This window comes from Monodon monoceros, unplaced genomic scaffold (assembly GCF_005190385.1).
Source record: "Monodon monoceros isolate NGI ecotype Baffin Bay Population unplaced genomic scaffold, NGI_Narwhal_1 Super_Scaffold_1, whole genome shotgun sequence".
Taxonomy (NCBI): Eukaryota; Metazoa; Chordata; class Mammalia; order Artiodactyla; family Monodontidae; genus Monodon; species Monodon monoceros.
In genome coordinates, this window is record NW_021703765.1 from 13,307,087 (window position 1) to 13,332,173 (window position 25,087).

General features: G+C 46.0%; 1 protein-coding gene across 5 annotated transcripts in view; it reads left to right on the forward strand.

Moving 5' to 3' along the window:
• The first annotated feature begins 461 nt into the window (after nt 1–461).
• The window catches only part of RNF152 (ring finger protein 152), a 73,109-nt gene continuing 48,483 nt past the window's right edge, over nt 462–25,087 (forward strand). Inside the window, exons 1-2 of one of the 5 annotated variants that reach the window (XM_029224553.1) lie at nt 462–568; nt 1,739–1,862. The gene's annotated coding sequence lies outside the window, so the exon portion shown is untranslated. Of the gene's footprint in view, nt 573–1,738; nt 1,863–21,016; nt 21,627–25,087 lie in introns of those variants that run through there. The other 4 variants (XM_029224564.1, XM_029224557.1, XM_029224574.1 and 1 more) reach the window with 4 other exon arrangements.

A 25,087-nucleotide genomic window follows, 5' to 3' on the forward strand; every position in this document is an offset into this window, starting at 1 on the left:
TCGGGTCCCACTCGCGCGCCGTGGAGGGGACAACGTCGAGGTCCCGGCCGAGGTCCGGCACTTGGAGGCAAGGCCGAGGGAGCGCGCGGGGGACGGTGGGCGGCTCCTCAGCCCGTGAGTGCTTTGCGATTTGGGACTGACAAACTGAAGTCCTGGACCAGCGGGGAGGTGGGAGGGAAGGGGCGTGGGAGGTGGAGCCGCCGGGGAGGGGCGGTGCCGCGGGGAGCGGAGCCCGGCCTCTCGCCCCCACCCCTTTTGGTGCCCGAGTCTGGGCGGTGACACAAAAAGCTCCCGCTCCTAGCCGAGCGCCTGGCGGCGGTATTCGACTGCGAGCGCGGAGGGCGGCCGGGCAGGTGGGGCGCCTCCTGAGGGTCCGAGCAGGGAGCTGGGGCTGCAGGCGCCGCCGCCGCCGCGCTCCCCGCGCCCACCCCGCAGCCCTCGGCGCGCGTCTGGCCAAGCGGGTGACGGGCGCGCCGGGACCCCCCGGCGATGCTGCTGCTGCTGCTGCCGCTGCCGCCGCCGCCGTCGCCGCTTCTGTAGGGAGCGCCGGAGCCCGGGGCGGAGAGAGGTCGGTGAGTTTCGGTTTCTCGGCTCTGTCCCTCCTGGGTCGCAGGCGGCGAGAGGAGCGCGAAGGGATGTCTGCGCCCCCGCGGCGGCCGCGCCCGGAACCAGGGAAGCTGGAAAGGGGAGGTGCCGCCTGGCGGGTAGAGGGGGCACCTTTTGGATTGTGGAGAGCGGGGTGGCGGGGCCGCAGGGGTCGCGGGGAGCGGGGCCCGGGGCGCGGCGAGGCAGCCCCGGGGCGCGGCGAGGCAGCCCGGGAGCGCGCGGGAGGGGGCCCCTGGAGTTGCGTCTCTCCCGAACGCCGGCAGAGCTGCGCCGGCGGCTGGGTCTCGGGAGCGGCGCTGTCGGCGGCTCCGCCGAGTCCTCGGATGCCCTCTGGAGCTCCTGTCCGAGGGAGCCGGTCTCGTGCCCGCGCCGCGCGCGCCCCCCCGGGATGGGCCCCTGGCAGGGCCTCTGTCGAGCGCTTCCGCCCCCCCGGAAGTTGTCTCTGCGGTCCCCGGGCCCCTCCGGGGAGGAGAGGGCTTAGTGGAGGGATAGATGTTGGGGGTCTTTTGTGCGCACCCACGCGTCCGGGGCGCTCGCTCCTGGGAGGGCAGCGGCAGCACGAAGCAGGTTGGACTCGTGGGACGCTGCTCCGGAGGCGGCGGTCCCCAATCCCGCCTAGGCTGGGGGCGGCGCCGCAAGGTTTTGGAGAGAGTAGAGAAATCGGCAAAACAGTGTGACCGGGACTTGATGAGGTGGCGGACAGGGGCGACGGAAAGAAGGATGCTCGCGAACGCAGCGCTGGTGTGTCTCTTTGGGCGCGTGACTGGGCGCCCCGCGTTCCCACATAACCGGGTTTACCTAGTATATTTTGCTTGTGCTCCACGGTGCTATGCTATGCCTTCTCGTTTTTCTTTCTTTCTGAGGGATTACCGTTGCCAGTGGAGGCTCTACAACCAGAGGATAACTTAGGGGCGTGGGAGACTGCAGAGGAGTCCGGGGAGGTCGTTGTTTGTCCCGCGGAGACGATTAGGAAGCGTTACGCCCCTCGGCGGCCCGCCATCCCGCCACACCTCCGCCGCCTTCCTCCACCTCCCCCCAGTGCACCCACGCCACCACCGCTGCTCTGCCCGGGAGGTTGTTAGGGTTTCTCTGCTGCGCCTATCTAACCCTTACTGCATGTATTTCACTGCAGGCTGAACAAAGCTCAGGCTCAGTTGTGCTTCCTGCTTGTCAGCCTCTTGCCTCCCAAACGCGTACCATTTCCACTTGATGTCATCACGCAGAAGGGGGTGAAAGGGACTCGGTGACAGATTCAGGTAACCACCGCTAATCTGGGTAGCCTCCTGGGTGTCTCTGGGTCATTTAGGTCAACGGGCGTTTGCAGGGGGTCTATTTGGGTGGTTTCTGCCTCACACCATCCATTCCTATCTGTGCGGAGCAGAAGGGGCTGCTGAAACTCCTGATTCAAAGAAAGAAATTGCAATAGACTTGAAACCTTCCTTTTGAAGAAGTCATTGAGGGCAGGCTGCGTTTGGGGTTGTATAAATTCCACCTGGTTCCCTTTGAGGGGAATTTTGATATAATCCACACATAGGCAGTTGTATCTGAATGTGGGGTTTGGATATGTGTCTGCTTTCTTATCTGTAGTAATACATTTTGGCTTCAGTCTGTAGGTGGGATATCATTTGTTGAAAAGGTATTGGTCAAATGTCCTAATTGTTCACCTTCTTATGAAACACTGTCCCCCCCCCCTTTATTGTAATAGTGTTCGCAATATCAAGAGGGACAGTGCAGAAGTAAGTTACTGGGAGGTGGGAGGGAGGACAGTTGGGGGAGCAGAAAATGGAGCTTCAGTTAAGCTTCCATTTATATAGCCATGAACCATTAGGCCCTCGGTCTGCATTTTATCTTTAGGTGTTGGTTCTTTTCCAAAAACTCTGGCCTATTATTCTTTTCATTCCAAGGATAGTTCTGTTTTGATGGCAAACTAACCAGGTTTGGGGTTATCTTGATAAAGCTCAGTGAAAGCCTACCCTTCAGATGGATCAGGACACCTGGTGTTGGTGTTGTCTCCTAGAGCGCAGAGTCATGGTGTCCTACATGAGAAGCAGGGAAGAAGGATGTGTATGGACATAGACTCAAGTTTTATTTTGCAGGAAGAAGGGATGGCTGAGGACCAGAGGCCAGTGTGCTGTCTCTTGCACTATAGCAACAGCATGGTATCCGGGGCAGATTCTCCCTTCACCATTTTTTCCCCCAAATCCCTTAAAAAATAAAATTTAAAAACTTGAAAGATTTGTCATTCCCCTCTAGGGTAGTTTTGTTTGGAAACGTGACTTTTAACAAAACATCAGTGATGCTGGCATTTATTCTTCGACTCAGCATTCAAGTATCACTAGGAAAAGTAGATGAGTTATCAACCTGTCCCAGCTGAAACAAAGACCAGTGCTTTGGAAAGATCAGCCTTGTAGTGGGGCTAAGGTAGAGGTATTTTGACAAGTGGTTTTTATGTCAGCAGTAATGCAGGGTGTGTGCTGTGTTCCTGCAAGAGGGGAAGCTACGTGATGGGATAATAGGGAGTGTAATAATGCAATAGAAACAAAGGGTGTGTGTGTGTGTGTGTGTGTGTGTGTGTTTTAAATAGAAAAAATAAATACCTCACCCACAAAATTCCACATGGGAAAACAGCTGTCTGAACATGTAAATGCATGTCCAAGAACAAAGATAGCCGTAGCGCAGGGTTAGCTTTCAATGTGGTTTTCAGTTGTGTCTAGTAATAAATCCTAATCAAGTGTTGTACTGATGTTTAATTTGTTCTTTTAGGTGGATGCTCCCCACTCCCAGATGTCGGCAGTAGTGTGTTTTAGTTTGAGGTTGGAGGAGCCCTAGAGGTGATGAGGCCGACTTTTTCCGCCAGAGCTGAGTCCTTTCTACATGTTCATTTAATTCATTTGGCAGATGTTTATGGAGCACCTGATAGGCACTGGGCTCTCTGACAGCTGCCAAGGGGCAGGCTGGGGCGGAGTGTGGAGACACAAAGGCGAACCACCTTCCAGAGCTTCTGGGGGGATGGAGAAATGAAGACCTGACTAATTAGGTGCAGTGGGCGCTAGAGAGAGGGGAGCAAAGAGGGGGTACTGGGCTTCTGAGGAGGCAGCCTATGATCATCCCGCCTCCACTTGAACGCCTCTTTCATTAGGGTGCTCACTGCTTCACCAATGTCTGCACCTGTTGTCAGAAGGCGACCTTCTCTTCAGTCTTTAAACTCCGCAGCTGAATTCCACATGAATGGGTAGATTTCGCCATTGTCGAGAGGTTATTCTGTTTTCATTCCTTATTCTCTCAGAGTTGTTTAGATCTGTCTATCCTGTTGGCACCCTCTACATTTCAAGGCATTATTCAGGCCCTGCTGCCCTTGAATTTTGAAATAAATTCTGCTTTTCTGAATTAGAAAACAGATGGGAGGGGGACGTTTGCAGATCTCTCTCTTTTTTAAGCAGTGATGTATCAGCAAGATAGGTTAGGTTATTCTGCCATAACAAATAACCTCCGGGTCTCAGTGGCCCGGTTTCTTTCTTTCCCACACTGTGTGTCCAACACAGTCAGCAGGTGGGCCCTGCTCATCTTAGTCATGCAACGACCCAAATTGGTGGGGGTGTGATCTTGACGTGTGATCAAGGTCACAAGATCACTGCAGATCAAGGTCACAAGATCACTGCAGCATGGGAGAGGAAGCTCCAGAGGATCTTGCTCCAAAATGACATGATCTGACCCTGAAGTGACTTATGTTGCTTCACCAGACTAGTCCTATGACCCCGTTTAACGACAATCTGATATTTCTTGTACTGAAAAAGGGAAAACCGGATATAGGTGAGTAGCACTAATGACCTTCCACAAGTGATGTGGCCTAGTGTGTTCCTATGGGGTCTAGCTTAGCACATTGAGTGTTATACGAGTATGGATTGAATGAACAAATGATACGTCGCTTAAAGAATCTGGTCGTACTCCAACCTGTTCTTTACTAGTATGTTGCTATTATATTTGCTAATATGACCGCACACCGGTCATCAAATAAAAAATGATAATTATTTTCTCTTTTTGCCTGTTTTGAGTAGTTCTTTGTTCTGACGTGATAGGCCAGGAGATGTTTCCAAGGCTGGTTCTAGGAGGTTCTGTGCTTAGCATTATATAATAGAGAGGGGTTGCTTACACACTTCCTCTCCCTTGTTGTCTGCCTCTTGTCTAAGACTTCCTGAGTTTGTTTGAGCAGCCAAGGGTAGAAAAAGAGCAACGGTGGGCCTAGCGTCATCCAGGATGTGGCCTCCCTCAGCCAGTATGGCAGATAAGACCTAGAGGGGGCAGGGGATGTGTGGGGCAGTCTGGATCATCCTCCTATTGCTTTGATATTAGAAAAAGGAATTTGGACAAGAGGTATTTTCTGGTCATAGGGTGAATAGAACACCTGAGAGTTCTGGGGCATTCAAACTTTCATCAGCAACCATGGCGGCTATGAGGGTGGTAAGTTTTAAAGCCTCCCTTTCTGCACCCTCCCTAAAAATAGTTGGGTTCTGTGCATAGTCATTGTGAGGGGCTGTGGATTAAGCGGCTGGTGGCTCGTTGAGAGATTTTGCTGTGCAGAGTGCTGGTCACACAAATAATCTTAGTTGTGATAAATGCGTGCATGGATTAGAACATCTAGGATTTGATATATACCTTTAGCATAAGTATGGAATTGAACAAGAGTATGGCTTCTGGGTCAGTAATCACCTTGTTAAGTCGTTTTTACAGACAGCTCTCCGTAGGCAGGTGATATGGTAAACTGACTGCTAGCTCGTGAGTCAGTGACCAGAGGACCTCAGTGTTGGCCTAAGAGTCCAGAGGCTGCCCCCTAGTCCAGCTTTCCTTGAGTGACAAAGTATTGCACCCGTAGGAGTTCTGAGGTGGAGATGAGCAGCTGAGAAACCGGCAGAGAGATCAGATGCAGCCCATCCAAGACCTCCAGGTACTAATTCAGGGCAAGATGCAGACTGAGAGAGGGAGAAAATTAAGCCCGGAGGGACTGGTCTTGAAATACCTTTGGGAAGCTCCAAAATACATGCCTAGATTTTGTTGGGCCTCTGAGTTCCTACCGTTTTACTTTCATAGTGAAGTTGGCCATCTAGGTAGAAGACCCCTGTGGAGGGAACGTGGTTCCTGGCACTGCCGGTCGCAATGACGTGGTTGCAATGTCGTGGAAGCCGGAAGGAAGGAACGTGTTGGTTTTCCTGATCCTTCCCTCAGGGCTTTGGGAGCTACACTGTATGTTCCAGGATAAAACAAGTACTTGTTTTATGGTTAAGGATTTTCTATTTCCAGTTGACTTACTGTCATTGTGAGAGTTCAGGAGGGAGGCCTCAAGTAGTGTATATGTGATTTGCATTTCCTTTGGGTAGCTCTTGAGGCCTGGGATTTCCTGCTGGAGACCTGATGTGGCTGCGCAGGCCTTGGAGCACATTCCTTGTGGAGTTGTGTGTGTGTGTGTGTGTGGGGGGGGGGGTGGGTGTGGTACCTGTGAGCTGCTGGGAGTCAAGGGGCTGAGTAGGAAAGGATGCCTTATTCACCACTTGATTTATTAATTCCTGCATGGATGAAACTCATTGCAACATCCTGCATGGTAAAGGTTATTATTGTAACATCACATAGGCTTCCTGGGGGAGCAGACTTCCCCAGGGAAGGGATTGATCAAATGCAGATGTGCTGCTGGTGGAGAAGAAGTCGTGAGGAAATGGAGTCTCCGAACGCAGTATTCTGTGCTTGTGTTTTCTCTTTCTGCTCCCCCATCCCCATCTTACTCCTACCTGTCAAGGAAGTGTAACTTTTCTGCCTCACTTTCCATTAATAAGTCCAGATAATCACATGTAATGTGCTCCTCACTGAGGTTCTTCAAGAACTGATGAGATTTTGGTAAAAGCTTTGAGAGATACTGTGGAAATAGATACTGTGGAAATAGGGGCCATTATTATTCACGTTGGTGTTCCGCTTATTAACAGATTAACTGATCATCTTCATTTTTTAAATTTTTTATTTCTTTTAACATCTTTATTGGGGTATAATTGCTTTACAATGGTGCATTAGTTTCTGCTGTATAACAGAGTGAATCAGCTATATGTATACATATATCCCCATGTCCCCTCCCTCCCACCCTCCCTATCCCACCCTTCTAGGTGAACACAAAGCACCGAACTGATCTCCCTGTGCTATGCGGCTGCTTCCCACTAGCTATCTGTTTTACATTTGGTAGTGTATATATGTCCATGCCGCTCTCTCACTTCATCCCAGCTTACCCTTCCCCCTCCCCGTGTCCTCAAGTCCGTCCTCTATGTCTGCGTCTTTATTCCTGTCCTGCCCCTAGGTTCTTCAGAACCATTTTTTTTTTTAAGATTCCATATATATGTGTTAGTATGCGGTATTTGTTTTTCTGACTTACTTCACTCTGTATGATAGACTCTAGGTCCATCCACCTCACTACAAATAACTCAGTTTCGTTCCTTTTCATGGCTGAATAATACTCCATTGTGTATACATGCCACATCTTCTTTCTCCATTCATCTGTCGATGGACACTTCGGTTGTTTCCGTGTCCTGGCTATTGTAAATAGTGAACTGAGCATCTTTAGTGACAGTTCCCACATCTTCCTTGATTTCCATCCCCACTGCCACATCTTAGCTGAGAACCTTATTTCTCTCATTCCTGGCTTTCCCAGCCCCAGCTTCCCGTCCAACTTTGACTTTTGCTCTGCATGACTTTAAAACACAACATTAGCTGGGATGGTTAGCCCACTAGTCCCCCAAAATGCTTTGCATGGCCCTATTTCTTAATCCTGGAATATTCTGTGGCCTACAGTCTCCTGTGCCTCATGATACCCCATCATTAAAGGTGTGACTCAGCTCTTAACTCTCCTAAAAAACTTAACTCCGTCATTTTAGTTCATAGCAATCCTCGACGCCTCCACAGTTCTCTGTCAAAATTACCTCTCTCATTTCACTCAACATTCGTTCAACAAAGGGCACTTATCATAGATTGTCCTGTATTATCACCTAAGATTGAAGTGTCTTTTTCTTTCTGTTTAATTGCAAAGAATAGAAACCCACTAAAGCTAGTTCATGTAACAGGAGGTGTGTTGACAAGATGTCCCAGGGTTTCTTTTGTCATCAAGCCACATATCACAAGTCATTGCTCAGCCTGGGGAGAGGGTAAGGCGTACAGTTCTTTCCAAGGGGCCTGCAGGCTGGTAGATGTAGAGATGAAAACAGCAGGATCTCGGTTCTCTTGCAGGTTCCTTAAAGATGAAGACTGGATGAGGTTTGACCTTATTTTGTATTCCCTACCACGTTTGTACAAATTAAGGGCTCCGTACATACTCCATCATTGATAACACAGAAATGATTTTGACTTACTGTGGTAAGGGAATTATGTATGCTTTGGGCCTGTAGAATTGAAGTTAAGAAGAGAGAAGATTATTTTTAAGAGCTTCCCCTACTTGCATTAATAATGAGTAATGTCGAATCAGATTAGAGTTGCCAGGCTGCAGTGTGCGCACCAGTGGTTGGGAGGTGCACATTCTCATAGAGGGTCATCATTCTAACAAAATGAATTGTCACTGGTGGCCTGTTTTTCAACTTGAATTGGGCTGATTCTTCCAAAACAATAACAAAGCAAACAAAAAAACCCTCTTGGGGACATACAGTAAGCAGCATCTCTACACTCCACCAGGCCAGCCAACAAACTCAGGGAGCAGATGGTGCTGTTTGGGTTTGACATGAGTGGGTGACAGTTTCCCACAAATGGCTACCACCTCTCCCTTCCTAATTAACTTCTGGCCATAAATGCCTTTGGGAGGGACGTCTGGTTTACCTCACTTCTTTCGATTTTGGAATAATTCACATGACAGAAAGTCTTCTTTAGCCCTCGGAATGCTCGATCATTATGGATAGTGTTATTATGAAAGAGAAAGTGTGTTCAACTGCTTGGAGAAAATGGCCAGGAATATATTAACATTAAAATAATGTTCTCAGTTTGACGGGTAATGAATGGAGCTGAGATATAAATGTCTCAAAAACAAAGTATTTGGTGTGATGTTCTTTTGCAGTTGTGTCGCTCTGTAGGTTTGCAGATTGCTTCCTTTCAGGTTAAATGAAACTGAAAGTGGTTGGAGAGCAGGAGGGTAGATCTCTACCATGCAGGTAGAGTGCCAGCCATCCTTAACTGGGGTAAGTACCTGTCCATGTATTCCTGCCCCATCACGCTAACCCTTCAGAAGCTTCAGGTAGGAGTTCATCTATTCACCTATGGTGGTGGGTAAAATAGCCTTTGAAACGCTGAGCATCAATAACTTAAACCTCATATTAGGTATGCAGTTGTATTCATTACATTTATTCAAATATTGAGTGCCTACTGTTTGCCAGGCACAATTCTGCCCAATTCTAACTACAGTCCCTACCTTGCCTTAGCTTAATGTACGAGCTTAACTCATAATTGATTTGGCTTCTGCCTTTTTTTCTTGCAATGGCAACACTAAAAGTGGAGAGAATCAAAGAAATGTTATCTGATACTCTCCTCTCTCAGTTCTTGATGCCTTACGATATATGCTCACCTTACTTGAACCTAATTCAATTGAATGGTTGAAAACATGGAACTTTTGAAGCAAGATGGGTTGGGTTCAGACATGAGCTCTGTCATAATGACCTTGAGTAAATAAGGTCTGACTGAGCCTTGGTTTCTTCCTCTGGAAAATGGAGGTCAATCAACCTCACTGAGTTATTGTGAGTGTGAGATCATTTCTATAAGGTGCTTAGTGTGTTGTCCTCACATCACAAGCCCTGCGTAATGGCAGCTACTATTATCGTCCATTTTATGTAGTATTTACCATCCACCAGTCTTGGTGCTGGATTCTGGAAATCTTGGGGTGAATAGTTATGGTCTAAACTGAAGGAGCTCTTAAACTAGCCAAGGAAATACCCACATCCAAATAACTCCAGCCTTCGGCATTTATGTGAAGATTTCTTCTGTATGTCGTGTCATTGGAGTCTTGTCATTGGACGGTCTTTGTAAAGCTTAAATGGTGTGGCATTTTAAAAGGATAGGCCTTCTCAGGAGGAAGCTGGAGGAAACTGTGAGGTTCTAGGACAGCCCATGGGCAACCCAGGCCTTCCTTAAAGGGCACCAGGCGCCTTTCTCCTAGGGCCTCATTTCCCTCAGGCAAGTGAAGTAATGTACCTCCCTTTGCTGAGGTCTGGTTTCTTGGGGGTAGGGTGACCCACTGACTCAGCTTGTCCAGGCCTAAGAGGGTACCTGAGTTGAGGGACTTGCCATTTTAAAACCAGAGCAGTCCCAGGAAACCTGGGACCAGTTGGTCACCCTACTTAGGGGTCCTGTCCTTGTTCTATGATTGTTGTTCGCATCCTGAAGCAGGCTTTGTAGACATTTCACATCGTTAGAGACACAGCCATCGTAAGACAGGAGGCAGGAGAGAATGGGGCAGGATAAGACTGGAGAAGGCTGTGTAGCTGTCAGTCTATATTTGAATCTGCTTTTTGGTTGGAATCTTTATTAGTATTAATATTATTTTAAAGAAGAGAGCTCTTTAATAAAGGCACAAAAACTGGACTGTACAGTGCAAAATATAAAGTTAATGGAGTCTTTAAAAAGTTTCCCCTAGACAGTGGTATTTGCTATGCCTGGTAGGGCTGTTGAATGGAACTTGGTACATAGTAGACATTCAGTAAATATTTGTTGAAGGAAGGCTGGAATCAATTTAATCTTCAGAAATAGCTTTGAGAGCTGGGTTCCAGTTCAGGCTGGATTTGAGCCTGGGCCTTTGATACCTAATTTGAAAGTGTGTAAACCCAGGTCTGCTCTTGTTGCGAGCAGATTCCTTGTTGTGCTGATATCCGAAGTGTATTTATGTAGGAGCTTAGGCCCTTCTCGACTTGTGTTTTTTTCTTCTCGGTGAAACCACACGACACCAGCAGATGGGTTGCCTTGTCTTTTGGTTGCAGCTAGGATGTTTCTGGAACGTGCCCGTGTTGTAAACGTGACGGTAGCGTGGGCTGTGATGGGGGCGCTTGTGTACACAGTGCTCAGTGCTTTCCTCCCAAAGGTGTGGGAGGGATTTCCTGATGAGTCTGTTAATTCCAAGTGGGGGCTGGGAAGGGGACCAGGCCTGGCTCCGTACTGCTGGGTGGAGATGTCCAGAGCCGGGCTCCCAGTTGCCAGCGTTCCCTCCTCCTGAACCTTCGTTATTAACACGGATGGCAACCTATAAGGCTCTTAGATAAGCCACAGATTTTTCTAGTCTTTAGCTGAGGCTTCAAATGGTAATCTTTTGTCTTCTGTTTCTTCCTGAGAAGTGTTAACTGTTTATCCAGGGATGGTAGGACCCGCAGCAAGTTGCCAGAAACAGTAATTAGTTTGCTGGTTGCCAGTTCTCTAAATCTTATGCACAGAGCACCTGAGGGCAACTGCCAGACATTTACATCACCCTTCGCATCAGATTCCCATGTCATCATTATGTACGCTGAGAAATCATATTCTTTTATGTTCCTGACAAGCCAGATTTCTTCATGGGTTCTTACTTCACCTAAGAAGGTAAATAGCTTATCTACGGAAGGGGAATCTTTCGGGTAAACAGAATTGATTTACTAAACTGCCTTTATTTCTATACACAAAATACTAAATATTAGTTCAAAGAGAGTGTTTCTTTGCAGAGTCCATAGTTTACTTTTTTTTTTTTTTCCCAACAGTGGAGTCAGAGCTATCAAAAATTTATTGTTCATACGCCTTGAGTTTATATCAAAATAAAGTTTTTGAGAATTGCACCTCAGGGCGGTCATACTTCCCTACGAGGAGTTCATTGACGTACAAGGAAAAATGTCTTTACTAAGAAGTTAAAAAGAACACGACAGACTTCACTCCAGACTTATTATTATACCTTACTTGTTGAAATCTGTCCATGCAGATGCCGAACCCTCTCTTTAATGTGCTCCTTAAAATAACATTCTCTTGGGATCAAGTCCAGTCTGCAATGGAAATTGAAGGAGACACTGTCCAGACAATTTAGAATTCCTTGTAAATTAGGAGGGCAGTGATAATCAATTTTGAAGCCTAAGCGTGATTCAGCCTAGTTCTTCTGGTTGGCTTGACTTTTGTTTTATTCCTTGTTCTTGACTTACTGCAGAAGGCTTTGCCATGCAATTTTGTTTCCACTTTTCGTAAAGGTGGATGGGACTTGACTTAGCCTGAGACCCTAGATGTCTCCCCCTCACCATAGGAGGAAGCAGTTCGGAACAGGCTGACTCTTCTCCGGGTTCTGGAGGCTGCTTCCCTCGTTTTAACTTCTTCGAGATTCCGACTTGTAAAGAAACAAATTTCTTCCTTTTATGAGGCTTTTTAGTGCTAGGTGATTAGTGTCGTTCGATATAATCTATAGTACTTAACAACTAGATACATAGTTTTCCCGAAGCTGATCACAGTGAAAATAAGAGTTAGAGAGAGAGGCAATAATTGGAGGGAGGAAGCGTGAGTAAAGAGAATGATGGGGGTAAATAATTGTGTCGGAGTATGGTATTTTAAAAATTTTAATTTTAGCTTCAAAATTAAGAACCACCGTTGTTTACATGGGGATATTGGTTTGTAATTAATAGCATCTGGCCCAAGCAAACTGAAGTCGCTATTAGTAATATTCTACAAAACAACATGAAAGTTCATCAGATACTTCCCTTCCCAACTATGTCAGATTCCACAATGTATTTTATGACAACCGAAAGACAATTTTGGGGGGCAGAGGAGATGGCTATGGTGCAAAGATAGAGATAGTGTTTATTATATGCTTCAGGTTCAGTGCTAAGAGCTTTAAGCACATTATCCGGGAGGCAGTAGATCCTGGAAACTTAGGTAACTTCTTCAAGGTCACACAGTGAATTTATTCCAGAGCCAGGATATGAACCCGGGCAGTCTGTGCTCTTAACCACAGCCTGGGAGCTACATTCACAACTGGAATTAAAGATCGGAAGAAGCAAAAGCTTTTCTTTTTTAACCCAACAGGTTCAGTGTAACATAATTTAGGAAGAGATGTGACTTCTGCGCTGTCCTGTCTTTGGGGAACAAAGATGGATGCATTTGGTCAACCATCTGCCTGAATCAGTTTCATGTTGGCTTTGAGGTAGCATGGTTTGAAAGACTCTGTGGCAGGTCCTGTTGGGAAATTTGCAGTGAGATTTCCAGCTATTACCTGGGCTTTGCCCTGTGCTAACAAGTTTCTATGAAGCCTGGTGGTATGAATTGTTTCTCAAAGGGCCACTTGACTGAAAGCCAGTGTGTGTGGCTGGGAGCTTAAGACTTTCATGAATACACTGCTAAAAAAATGTTTGAACCAAATAGCGTTTTTTACTACCCCTCCTCCCCTAGTTCCTATTTCTTCCCCTAAACAAAAAGGGAATAAATCATATCCTTTCATATTGTTATTCCTTTGTTTGTACAGTTTCCTTTTCCTGGAACCACCTTTTTCTTCTCCACCGCCCTGCAAAAAAAACCCCACAACATTTCGATGGAAAGCCATGAGTATATGCTTCCTTCGAGATGTCTTTCCTATTCCACTTTCCCTATGGCTTCTCCTCCAACTCTCTCAGCCGGAATTCATTGCCCTTCCATTTGTTCTTTTAAATCCCACTTCCCCCCATGTCTGATAATCCTACATATGCTTGCCTCCCCTGCTCCACTGTGAAGTCTTTGATTTGTAAGACCTTGTCTTGTTTAGGAGCTTGGAGCTTGGATGAATGAATGGAGGAACGAACAAGCAAATGAACGAACGGACTATCGATACGTGGATTTGCTGGGATTGATTAGAGTGTATGGTAGTGGGAAATGGTGGTGGATCTGAGCACTGACGTATGTGCGAATGTGGAGACTGGCTAGATGCTTACCAAAGTCTCGGCAATATTGCCATTTGGGGCTGGTTAATTTTTTGTTGTGGGGAGACTGTCCTGTGCACTGGGGGACGTTTAGGAGCTTCCCTGGACTCTACCCACTAGATGCCAGTTACCCAGCTGTAACAATCAGAGATGTCTCCAGACATTGCCACCTGCCTCTTGAGAGTCAAAATTGCCCCCAGTTGACAACCACTGTATTGGACTACTTTCTGTATCTAGGTGGAGCCATGAGATTGGTTCTCACGAAAGGATGTGTGTGGAAATGAGAGGCAGTTAAGAGTGGGGGTCCTTTTGCATATCTGCTCTCTTTCTGGTCTGCTGGCCAGCTGCAGGGGGGTGCCGGGGAGAACTATGAAGCCCTGGGGTATGATGGAGTCACAGGGTGGAAGGACCCCTGGTCCTGAATGACCTTGTGGAGCAGAGCCTTCCTTACCAAGTTGCATTGAGATGCAACGTGAAGAAATTAAACCACATGCGTTAGGCCAGTGAGATTTGGGGGTACGTATTTTGGCAGTCAGTCTACCTTCCCTAACCTTCCCTGATGCTTGGAAAGAAGGGACTTTGCTGAAGCAGCCATGCCCAGTATTCCAGGCAGTGAGTAAAATCAGACATTCTAACCACAGCAAAAGAGAGAGTTTGTTTATTTGTTTGTTCTCATGTAGGTAGCATCAGTCTTATCGCTATAATTCTTTTAATTTCTAAAATTTATCAGGAAATAAGAGGATGATAAATGTGAATTTGCTGTTCCACCACTTTAATAATTCTGACCTGTGAATAACAGGCAGCTCTGAGCTATAAATGCTTTTAGTAAAAAGTTAATAAAACATCGAATGTCCCAGCGGTTCTCGTTTCACTGTGTATGAATATGAGTCTGCAATGCAAGTTCAGGTTGAGATATCTGTGGTAATTTATGTTTAATGCGTTTTCATATTTTGGGGGGAAAATGACAGATGTTGATACCCTACAGTCACAGCTGTTCCCCACACCATTAACAAATAAATCACTGTATATGATGTGATGGGCTTTGAACCAGACTCCTATATGCTTAGTCCAGCTGAATGATGTGGATTAGTGTCCCTTAAAAAGCTGAACCCCAAAGCTTGCTTCTCAGACCAAATTCAATGCCTAGTGCAAGATTTCCTTTGCAGCAGTTAATTGGGTTTGTGGTTGTGTCAACGCAGAGCCACTGCCCGCAACTCGTAAGTCAAACGGTTTCATTTGGCACTCATCTGGATGACAACAGAGGGGTTGTTTGTGGGAGACAGTGGCTGATTGTGGGTGAGCCCTTCGTTGGCTGAAAGCTTTGTGTTTGAGTCAGTGGTCTCGGTGCCTGCCCCATTTGCACAGCGTTCAGTCCATTGTACAAAGAGCCACCCCCGGTGAATTTTACCTTACCTGTCAAAGACTCCCTGTCAGCAAATAGAACAAATCTGGCCTCAGGATTTTAAGATGGTAAAGTCTCTCTTTCTAGAAAAAATCCTGCTGGCATCTTAACTACCAAATGTCGGATCCTTCTGTGTTTTTTTTCCCCAGATAAAACATTTGCACAAGAATAAGAATAAGAGCAGCTAATATGGATGACACTATGTCCCAGGCTCTAAGTGTTTTGCATACAGTAAGTGCGTCATTATCACAGTAGTCTTCAGGGGAAGGTACTACTAGTATCTCTATTTTGGTTTCTCCATTTACAAGAACTTGAGGCACAGAGAGGCTAAATGATTTGCCCAAGATCACAAAATAAGTAATGCCAGAGCTGGGATTAGAACCCAGCCATGAAGGGCTCCAGAGTTTATGGTATAAGCCACTGCAGTGTGCTGCCTCAGATTTTTCATTCTGTTAAGGAGACTCACTTTGTCTGAGATATCCTGTATTTTTATGACTTCGACAGACATTTGTACATGATGATTAAAAAGAGTTCGTGATATTATTGCTTTATTTTTGCATGGATTGAGCATAATTCCCTACTAAGCTGTCAGCTGATGGCCTTGTGTCTTCCATAACTCTTGACACAACGCTTCCTTGTAAGAAAGTGCTAATTTAGCACGTTGGTTTGATTATTTTTATATAGAGATGCTCCTTTAGGAGGTTACCTCTGTAGGAATAAGAACACATGGACACAAGGAACTCAAGTGCCAGGTGGTGTTGGATGAAGTGGCTTTGGAGTTCAGAGGGGGAAAGATGACTTCCTGCTAGAGGGTTTAGAATGGCTTCATGGAAGAAGTAGCATTTGCCAATGCCCTGGAAGGGTAGGTAGTCATCCGGACATCTGGAGTGGCATTTCTGCAGCAGCAAGGTGGTAAGGGAGGGTGGATCTTGTCTTCTGGACAACAAAAAATGCTTTCTGCCTGAAGCCTGGAGCATGTGAGCAGGACTTGTAGGAAAAGGATTAGAATGGTGGGCGGGAGGGGGACTTTGGCATTTATTTTGCAGGAAGCCGTTGATGGTGTAGGGGCAGGAAAGGATGTGGATGTGAAGCTGTGCTTTCAGAAGCTTAACCTGCCAGCAGTCGGTATGGATCGGGGCAGGAAAGGACAAAGGTGGGGAGGCCAGCTGGGGTCCAGAGAAGATGTGGGGAAGACTTGGACTCCAGGGGAGGCCACAGGAATGGAAAGGGTGAATGAAAGCAAGAAGTGTTTCTGAGACAAAGTTAGAATTTTGGAGACCGATTGAATGAGAGGTGAGAAGTAAACAGGTTTTCACATCTGAGCTACTGGGTGAATAGTGGTAACAAATATAAAATTGTGGAGGAAGGACCAGATTTGGGAGAAATCAAGAGCTCACTTTGGAAATGCATTTAGTAGCGAGGTCAGAGCTGTTCTTTCGAGAGTAATGCACATCCAGGTGGTCATTATGAGTCTGAGTTTTGAACCGTGTTACCCAGAGAGAACCTCTCGAGGGCTGGCTGTGAAAGGACATAGGTAAAAAGAATGGTAGGAACAAAGAAAAAAATTATCTGGAGCAGAGGAGACTTGCATGTATCGAAAACTAAAAGTGGTATGTGACTTCACGTTATCGTGTAGCTTGATTTCTATTTATTGCTCCTAAATTGGTTATGATTTCTTAAAGATTTGAAATGCTTTACGGACCATGCATGAGAAGTGCTCCCTATGGGACCCTGCCTGGAGTATTGGGAACCTGGTTGGAAGACCCTCTCCTCATCTAAGCCGGTTCACTCACCAGCCCCTAGATGTGCTCGGGACCGGCCAGCCTGCTCCCTCTTCCTCTGCCCTTCTATTCAAATCATAACTCTTTCTTTAATTCCCTGCTCAGATCCCATCACTGAATCCCTGATAATCGCAGCTGAAAGTGGCCTTTGCTGCCTCCTCTGTCTCGCAGACCTTAATGTAGGTCCTGGGGACAGCCAGCTGCTGACCGAGGGCAGATCAGGGCTGAGGGCTGAGCCCACCTATTATTCATCTTTGCACTGCAGGGACCTAGCTTATTACTTTTTTCACCAGTAAATGTTAGTGTGAACTGTTACATCTCTAACTAGTTTTTAATCTCCTTGAGGACTGCAGAGATCTAATGCTTTTTTGTATTTCCCACACTGTTTTTTGGATATGGTATCTTGGTGGTACTGGTTGATTAAGGGCTGTAGCATCAGAAAGTTTCCTTTCCTTGTTGGGGCCACTGCATCTTGACAGCTAAATCTTGTATCTGTAATCAGAAGTGTCATGTTAGTTACCGCCTTTGACTTTGTTTATATTTGTCTACTATTCAAAAGACATATTGACTATCTTGATTGATTCTTTTCTTAATGTGGTGTTGAGCAGTGGTTGCAAGGAGATAGTGTCGGGGCACATTGCCATGTAGTTTTGCCTTTGGTTTTAAGGTAAGATGTTGGGTTAGGTTTTCGGGAACCAAAATATACTCAGAGTCCAAATGGGTAAAAACAGAAGTAGAAACCTGAAATTAGTTTTTATGTTTCTAAAATTAACTTAATCAGACAAAATTCATTTAGTAATGTATGAAAAATGGTTGTGAGTAAACAGAATGAAACTATGCTTATTAAGATAGATTAGGAAAATACTTTGGGGAGTAAAGCAGCTTTAATTTTCCTTTCTTGATGTTTGTTTACCAATACAATCTCAGCTAGAATCTGCTGTCCTGGGCTCTGGCCTGTTGCATTTTCTCAGAAAACAAGTCCACTTCCTCTGGGTTATGGAGAAGGAGCTTTTCCTCCTTCAGAGAATTTTAGGTGGGCTGACGTTCATAACTAACTTTTGAGTAATGGGAGTTCAGTACGTTGGCAGAAAGAAAGCAAGTGGTGGTGGTAGCCGCCGTGCTGTAAGAGGGAAGACCTGCCAGTTTTTAAGTATGGAGGTTGCAAAATTTTAAGTATTAAATATCTTTAAATTGGTCTCACAATTTTATAAGTGAAAAAAAATTGCTGATATGTACTTGGCAGTCACTAAATCCAAAGCATCTTGTAAAACTCTACATAGTCACCCAATGTAATTCTTACAATAATTTAGAAGTAGGTTTTTGTCCCCATTTTTTGGATGACCAAACTGAGGCACGGAGAGGTCCAGCAGCTTGCTCTAGATTATGCTGTCAAGTGGCAGAACCAGGATGGAAACTCAGTAGTAGCATTGGTACATCAGTTCATTATAATACAGTGATCTTTCAAAACTTTGCATTATTGGGAAGTACCGATAAAAAGTAATTGCTATCAGAAACAAAATATACTGACAATAAGCGTCTTCAATGAACATAATATTAAAAATGAAATGCTAAAAATTTTAGAATTTTAATTTCAGTCACTCTGTGACCTGGTCACAATAGAGTTGTAATTTACCTTATTGTGGCTATTTTGTGTCTATACCAGAAATTCATCCGGAGATTATAGTGCAAAGAGTAGCTGCTGAAATTATGTGGAAGTAGAGAATAGTGAGGTTATTTTGAGGGAAGTCCACTTTAGTAGAATAGCCAATGCTTTTCGAATGTAGGACAAGCCAGAGAGGAAGGGGGCCTAATTATGGATCCTGTTTTGGAGATCAAAAACCAGACTGCCCAGAGTTCATTCAGAGTTTTTAACCAGATAGTATCAAGGTCATTAGCAATATTTTTTGGCTCTGGTATTAAGTTTTTTTTAATAAACATTGTTCATCTCTAGCCTGTTCTATGAACTCCCCATTCTGAATGTTGGGAGTAACCAACATCAGGTTTGCTGCCCTCCTGACCGCAGGATCCTTTTCTGGAACCTCCCTCATGACAAGTTTTACCTTTTGCCATGAACACTTCCCGGTGTCAGAAGCTTACCACCTCCCGAGTAAATTTGTTCCCATTTTATAGTCGGGAAAACCTGAGACTAAATGAGGTGAAATGATAGACCGAGGTCTCTGCAGTTCAGAGGTAAGCCTTGAATCAGCCCTGATAGAACATAACATCCTGTTCAACTCCTGTCGTGCTCCAGGAGTCACTCGATGCGCACCCCAGCCGTCCAGCCTTTCCTTCTGATGGGGCGCCATCAGCATACCACAGGACCCGCTAATGCACTTTCACTCTGCTGGCCTGCAGTGTCCTTGGCTCTACCATTAGAGGTTCATTCCTTGTGGTATGGAGAAGACAGCATGAACTGTGGTTACTCAGTGGACTGAGGGCTGTATCCCCCCTCTGCTACTTATGTATTAGCCTTGTGATCCTGAGCAAATCAGTCCATGTCCTCATTGAAGATGAGGCCAGCAGTACCTGTCTCGAAGGGTCATTGCTGTGAAGGTTAATACTGGTAACTGATGTGCACGGAGCCCTTGCAAGGGTACCGGGTGCTGTTTTCAGTGTTATGTATATGTCACCTCACTAATTCTCAGAACGGTAGTCTGAGGTAGGAATCAGAGGCAGGCCCAGAGAAGTTAAATGATGTATCTGAGAGCTGGAGCTGGTACATAGACAATCAGTATAAATTCGTTCTTTTTGCTGTTCCTTTTGGGTTTTATATCCATGAGTCCTTTGCTAAAATGTGAGTGCCCTTGGGTAGGATAACACATTCACCTCTGTAAGGGTATAGTAGCTAATCCTGTGAATCAGGTTTCGTTTAGCCCCTCTGAGAAGCAGGTGCAGGTCCGATGGAGGGAAGGTGAAAAAGACGACCACAAGCTGTAACGTGATCTGGGCAGGTAGGCTAAGACTTGAGGATGGTGTGGTGGGAGGGACCCCGGGAGTGGTGGGAGGAGTAAGGTGAGCATCACAGTGAGGCAGGAGGCAGGGGTAAGGAAAGGCAGTGGGTGCTCAGTTTAAACTGGACCTTTTTGCCTCGGATGGAGGTGGTCCCTTGCTTTGGCTTCACTTTTTTCTCTTTCTTGGATCTGAAGAAGTGAGGTCTACAAACATGCTGATAGGGAGATAGGACTTTGACCCTTTTTCTTTCTTGGTTAACCTTAAAAGAACTCTTCTTTCCACATCCTTAAAAGAAGGTAGAGAAAGAAGAGTGACGTCCTGAAGCAGAACCTTCAGGGAGTGGGGTTTGGGGTCTGCTTGGGTCAAGACACAAATAAGGGGCGGGACTTTGGGGCGATGGAGCCAGCAGGGATGTGAAGTCTTTTCTCGGGGCACCACGCCAGCTGTGAAGAACCAGGGATGAGGGGTCAGCCGGGGTTGGGGAAGGGCCCTTTCTTCCTTGGGTAGAAGAAACCAGAGCAGATGAGAGCTTTGTTTGAAAGCTTTGTGGGAGACAAGGAGATGCATGACATGAGGATTTTTTAAAAATACCATTGCTTGTGCATATTTGCAATAATAAATCCCATCCTCGGACGCTGTGATAAGTAAAGCTTGTTTGGAGGTCACAGGCCACATCATGGCTGCAGTGAAATTTGGCCACTGAAGGCTTCCTGCTGTGCTTTCTACACCTACCCACCCCCCGAAGTCCAGCCTCCTTATAATCCTAAAAGCAGGGGATTAGTGTTAGATACAGGTCCAGTAAAATAATATTTCTATATTTTCAATTATTCCTTTCCAAGAGAGGGGGAGGTTTGGGAGAAATGGAAGGATGTGATAGGGCAACATATATGGCGATGCCTAACTTGAGTTGGTAGACTTGCCCATCTTTTCCCTCATGGGTTGAATTCAGAATGAATGAGCTCAGCGTGGAAGTCTATATCAGAAAATACAAATGCTTATCGTGAATCCTAATTACACGGCTACTGTCGTGGCTTCCTGTCCAAAGGTACCTCTGCTTTCTTATTTTGTCTTTATATCATTGTTCCTTGTACTGTTAGCCGTTCATATTTGAGGATAGACATTTCCCATTTCTGTGGATTTCAGTAATTAGAATTTTGTGGTGATTGAAATGGTTAAGACTGGAGTTACTTTAGCTAGTCCTACTTACAAAGAAATGGAGAACTTAGGATATTCCCAGAACAAATGAGATTACCAAGATGTTAGAATGTTCTAAAAATCTTTTCTAAGAACCTCAAATGCTTATGGAAGATCTACGTTCTTATGAACAATGAATGCTTCTTAGTTTTTGTATTTAATCATTAAAGTGGGAACCCTAAGGAACTCAAGAATAGGCAATTCTTTATCAATTTGCTTTTAAGTCACTTGTGAAGAATCCTGTGTGTCCTTGACCTTTTCATGAAGCTGCCTTTGCAATGCCTGGTCCTGACTTTCCCCCACACTTTTCTGTTCTGCATCTTTTCTCCACAGAACTACACAGCAAAATATTGATGTATGCTTCTCATTCATTTAGTGGACGACTTTGAAGTTGCTTCTAAAGCCCATACTTATCCTTGTGACCTGAGGCGGCCTTTCTGGATGCCCAGGGCAGTGAGTGCCCTGCAGAGTCAGCTAAGGGTGACTAGGCTGGACTTCCCTCCGCCCTGTGGTCTCCAAGCTGACACTGAGCAGGTGTGGCTGCTCTTGAGACATTGAATAAACTGGGAAGAAAAGAGAAACATTGGAAAATATTTAAAAAATGCTTTTCCTTGGGAGAAACACCCCTGAACATGGCGCAGATAGGTGCCATCAGCTGATGGCAACACTTGAAGGCCTGTGCTGGCTGCAAGGGAAATGGAGAGAAAGGAAAGCCCAGCTTCATGCCTTACCACGAATGGGGGTTTGTGAAGGAGGCACGGGGCATCCAGATTGTCCCCCAGGGGCTCATTAAGTTCTAAGAAGGTGAGTGAAATTGGTTTAATGTGTTGTTTGTCTTAGCTAGCATATCAGTTGAAGTCGTATCTTTATGTGCATTTTGTGTGTTTTCACAGTACGGTGGGGTTCCTCGGAGAAATTGCGTGCCCTGGACATTGGTAACCATTCTAAGGGATTTAGGAACGTTATTTTATATTTTAAGTGATTACCGCGAGTTCCAATTGTTACTTTTGCTTTTCATGCTGCATTGTCAATGGCATCTGGGTTTATTTGATGCCAAGTTCATGGTCAGGAATAGAGGCCTGAATGGTTCAGACTGGTGCTACAGGGAGTCCAGCCTGGTTTATATTGGTTCACCCTGTGGTAGGGTCCACAGAAGAGATGTAGGGAATAGGTACCCTCCCTTCTTAAAATTAAAAACAACAGCAACAACAAAATCCCCTTCTTCCCAATATCTCTTTGCTCTCCCTCCTGCTGCCAGGAAAAAACAATAAAAACCAGTCGGAGTTGTGGATTCAGTTTGTCATCTCTTCGCTTTTGTAACTCACGTGTGACTCTTGAGTTCCCACTCTGAAGATTATCTCTTGCCGATTTAAAATCTGAAACAGGCTTGCTTCATAAACCCTTGAGCTAGCGAGCAGATAGCTAGGTGTGTTTGCCATCACGAGGTTGCCATGTTTGAATGCTTGGTGGAAAAAAATGCCCCGACAGGCAGAGCTTTTAAAAAGGGCACATAAACCCTTCCCATGTCCTCCTCCCTACTCTTAAGGGTCCTGAGTCAATCTGGGGCAAGCCCCTAAGTCTGTTGTTTGGTTTTGCTTTTGCTTTGAAGACATTTGTCATAGCACATTCATTAGTTCCAAAGCTTTGGGGACCGGCTCACTGCAGCCCTGCTGTGAGCACGCAGGGGCTGGTTGTGGAAGAGCCAGAGCCGTCGCCTTGGAGAAGGTCACAGACTCGGGGGAGACACATGTGTGTCCCCAGTGTCAATAGGAAGTAGTGAATGGTTGACGAAGGGGATGAATGTGGCACTGCAGGGGCATAAAGGGGGGTTGTGGGAGCCCTCCCAGGAGGAGCGGCGGAGGGAACAGCACGTGCATAGTTTGGAAAAGCCAGAGTTGGGAGAAGATGGAGAAGAGGGTGTGGATCGGATGAGTCTGGAAATGTAACCAAATCACCAAAGGATCTTCAGACCTTAGTGGGCATGTGGGCCCCACTCCCTTGGTCATAAGGAGTAAGTAGAATGTTCGAAGTTGTGGGAGGCGTGCTCAGATGGTTCAAAGCATGGGAAATTGGGCAGAAAGTGTGGGTGTGAATCCTGGCTCTGCCGTGTTCTTGCTGTGTAACCTGGGCAAGTGTGTTGAGTGTCTTTGCTGCCGTCTCTTGCCTGGCAGTGTTGGGACCATGAGGGCACCTTCCCCGAATTGTCCCAAGGGTTAAGCCATCATCATATTAAAGCCCTGACATGGAGTAGTGCTCCTGAGGGCTTCCAGGGACCTGATTGCCACTTAGGACCAGTACGCAGGGCGGTGGGAGTGAGGGGGAGATTGGAGATGGGGATGGACCTGGTTTGCAGGGTTTTCATGGTGGTCTGGACAGCGGTTCCCAGTGAGGTGTGCCCTGTGGGACCTTGGTCCTCTGAGCGCCTTTGGAAGTTGGGGCCACATGGTCGGGAATATGCCTGCTTCTCCACCCTGGTCTAAGGTGTGGACCCAGGCAGTGGTTGTAGGAACAGACCTGAGAGAAATTTTAGGAGACAGCATAACCTGGGCTTGATGAAACTTTGGGAATATTATATTATCTTGTCTTTTGGACCACAGGGTTTACTCTAGTTCCCAGTCATTCCAACAGGGAGATATGTAATTGAATCTCAGCTGGCTAGCCCTCCTTGCAAACTAAAAGAAAATTGCCATTTTTAGAGTTTTATGCAGGTCTCTTTTGGGGGAATGTGGACAGATATCACGGAGATATTTGCCTTTAATTTAAAATGAGTTGCCCTGGAAATCCATTGCACTGTATGTTGAGAAAACTATTTTCTGAGGCACAGAAGTATTAGTTCATTCTGAACCTCTCTGAGGCAATAGAGACAGTAAGTACTAAATGCCACAATGAAATGGAGGCTGCTAGCAAGGAATTATCTAGGACTTGGGTTTAGACAATTTGCAAAAACAATTCAGCAAAGTCTATAAAGGCAGTAGGGGAAAATAGTATTTCTTTTTTGTGCTGCCAACCAGGTCGTCACATGGATTAGTAATTTAGATAGGAACAGCCGTGAATCACTGCTTAGAGTTTCGCATTTAATTTTATCCTGGAAGCAATTTCCCTTTCAAATTCTCAAGCTGTAGTTATCATTAATGAATCAAACATGAAACTCAGAGAACTACTAATTCATTTTGAAATAAGTAGACATTTAAATCTCAAAAAGAAACCTTAAATTTTTTTCAGTGGTGTTTAATATTTTCAAGCTGACAAAAACGTGGAACGGCATTTCACAGAAGTAATTTCCCAGAGTGGTGAGCGGTAGGTCTTGGGGTCTGTGTGCCTGACATCTTGGCTGCAGCTTTGCGGGTATGAAAGTCAAGACTTCTCAGTGACCAGTGAGTGACCGGGTGTTTTCCAGGGGGGGAAATATTAAAATATATGGAAAAGGCAGCTGACTGCAGTCAGAGCTCACCACCCACGCTCTCATCCCCGGTGTTTTGAGGCTTAACCCTTTCAGTCTTATCCTTTCCTGGGACGCCTGCCACCCTGCTCTGTCCCTGCCTTCCTTCCCCTTATCCAGTGTTGCTTTGGGAAAAGGTCCATTCAGTCATCAGAGGTTGTTGGATGTGAGTCTGTGGGGTTCCAGCCTCTCAAACACGGTCTGAGGTCCAGCTTTTGCGGGGTGATGGCTATGAAAGGTCCCTGTGGCTACGCAGGAGTGCGTGAAGATTTGGAAGCACCGAATGAGACAGAACACCAAAGGCCAGAATACTTACATTTTCAAGCCTGGAAAATGTGTTTGGGGTTTTCCCTCAAAGACACTTTAAAAAATGGTCAGAGAGGGCTGCCCTGGTGGCGCAGTGGTTGAGAGTCCGCCTGCCGATGCAGGGGACACGGGTTCGTGCCCCGGTCCGGGAAGATCCCACATGCCGCGGAGCGGCTGGGCCCGTGAGCCGTGACCGCTGAGCCTGTGCGTCCGGAGCCTGTGCTCCGCAACGGGAGAGGCCACAACAGTGAGAGGCCCGCGTAGCCCCCCCCCAAAAAAAGGTCAGAGAATCAGTGGATTGTGTCCAAAGCAATATTACCTGAACAACTACTGAAAAAGGTAAAGGGACTGCTTTTCACGGCCAACAGATTTGATTTATTTTGGACGTGGTAGGCTTCTAGAACTTTTGTTGAACTCATCTTTTTTTTTTTAAAAAGACAAGATTTAGGACTGTTTTTTACTCCCCACCTCCTACTTCCACTCCACCTTTTTTGAAAAGGCCTTTGGTCAGCTGAGGTTC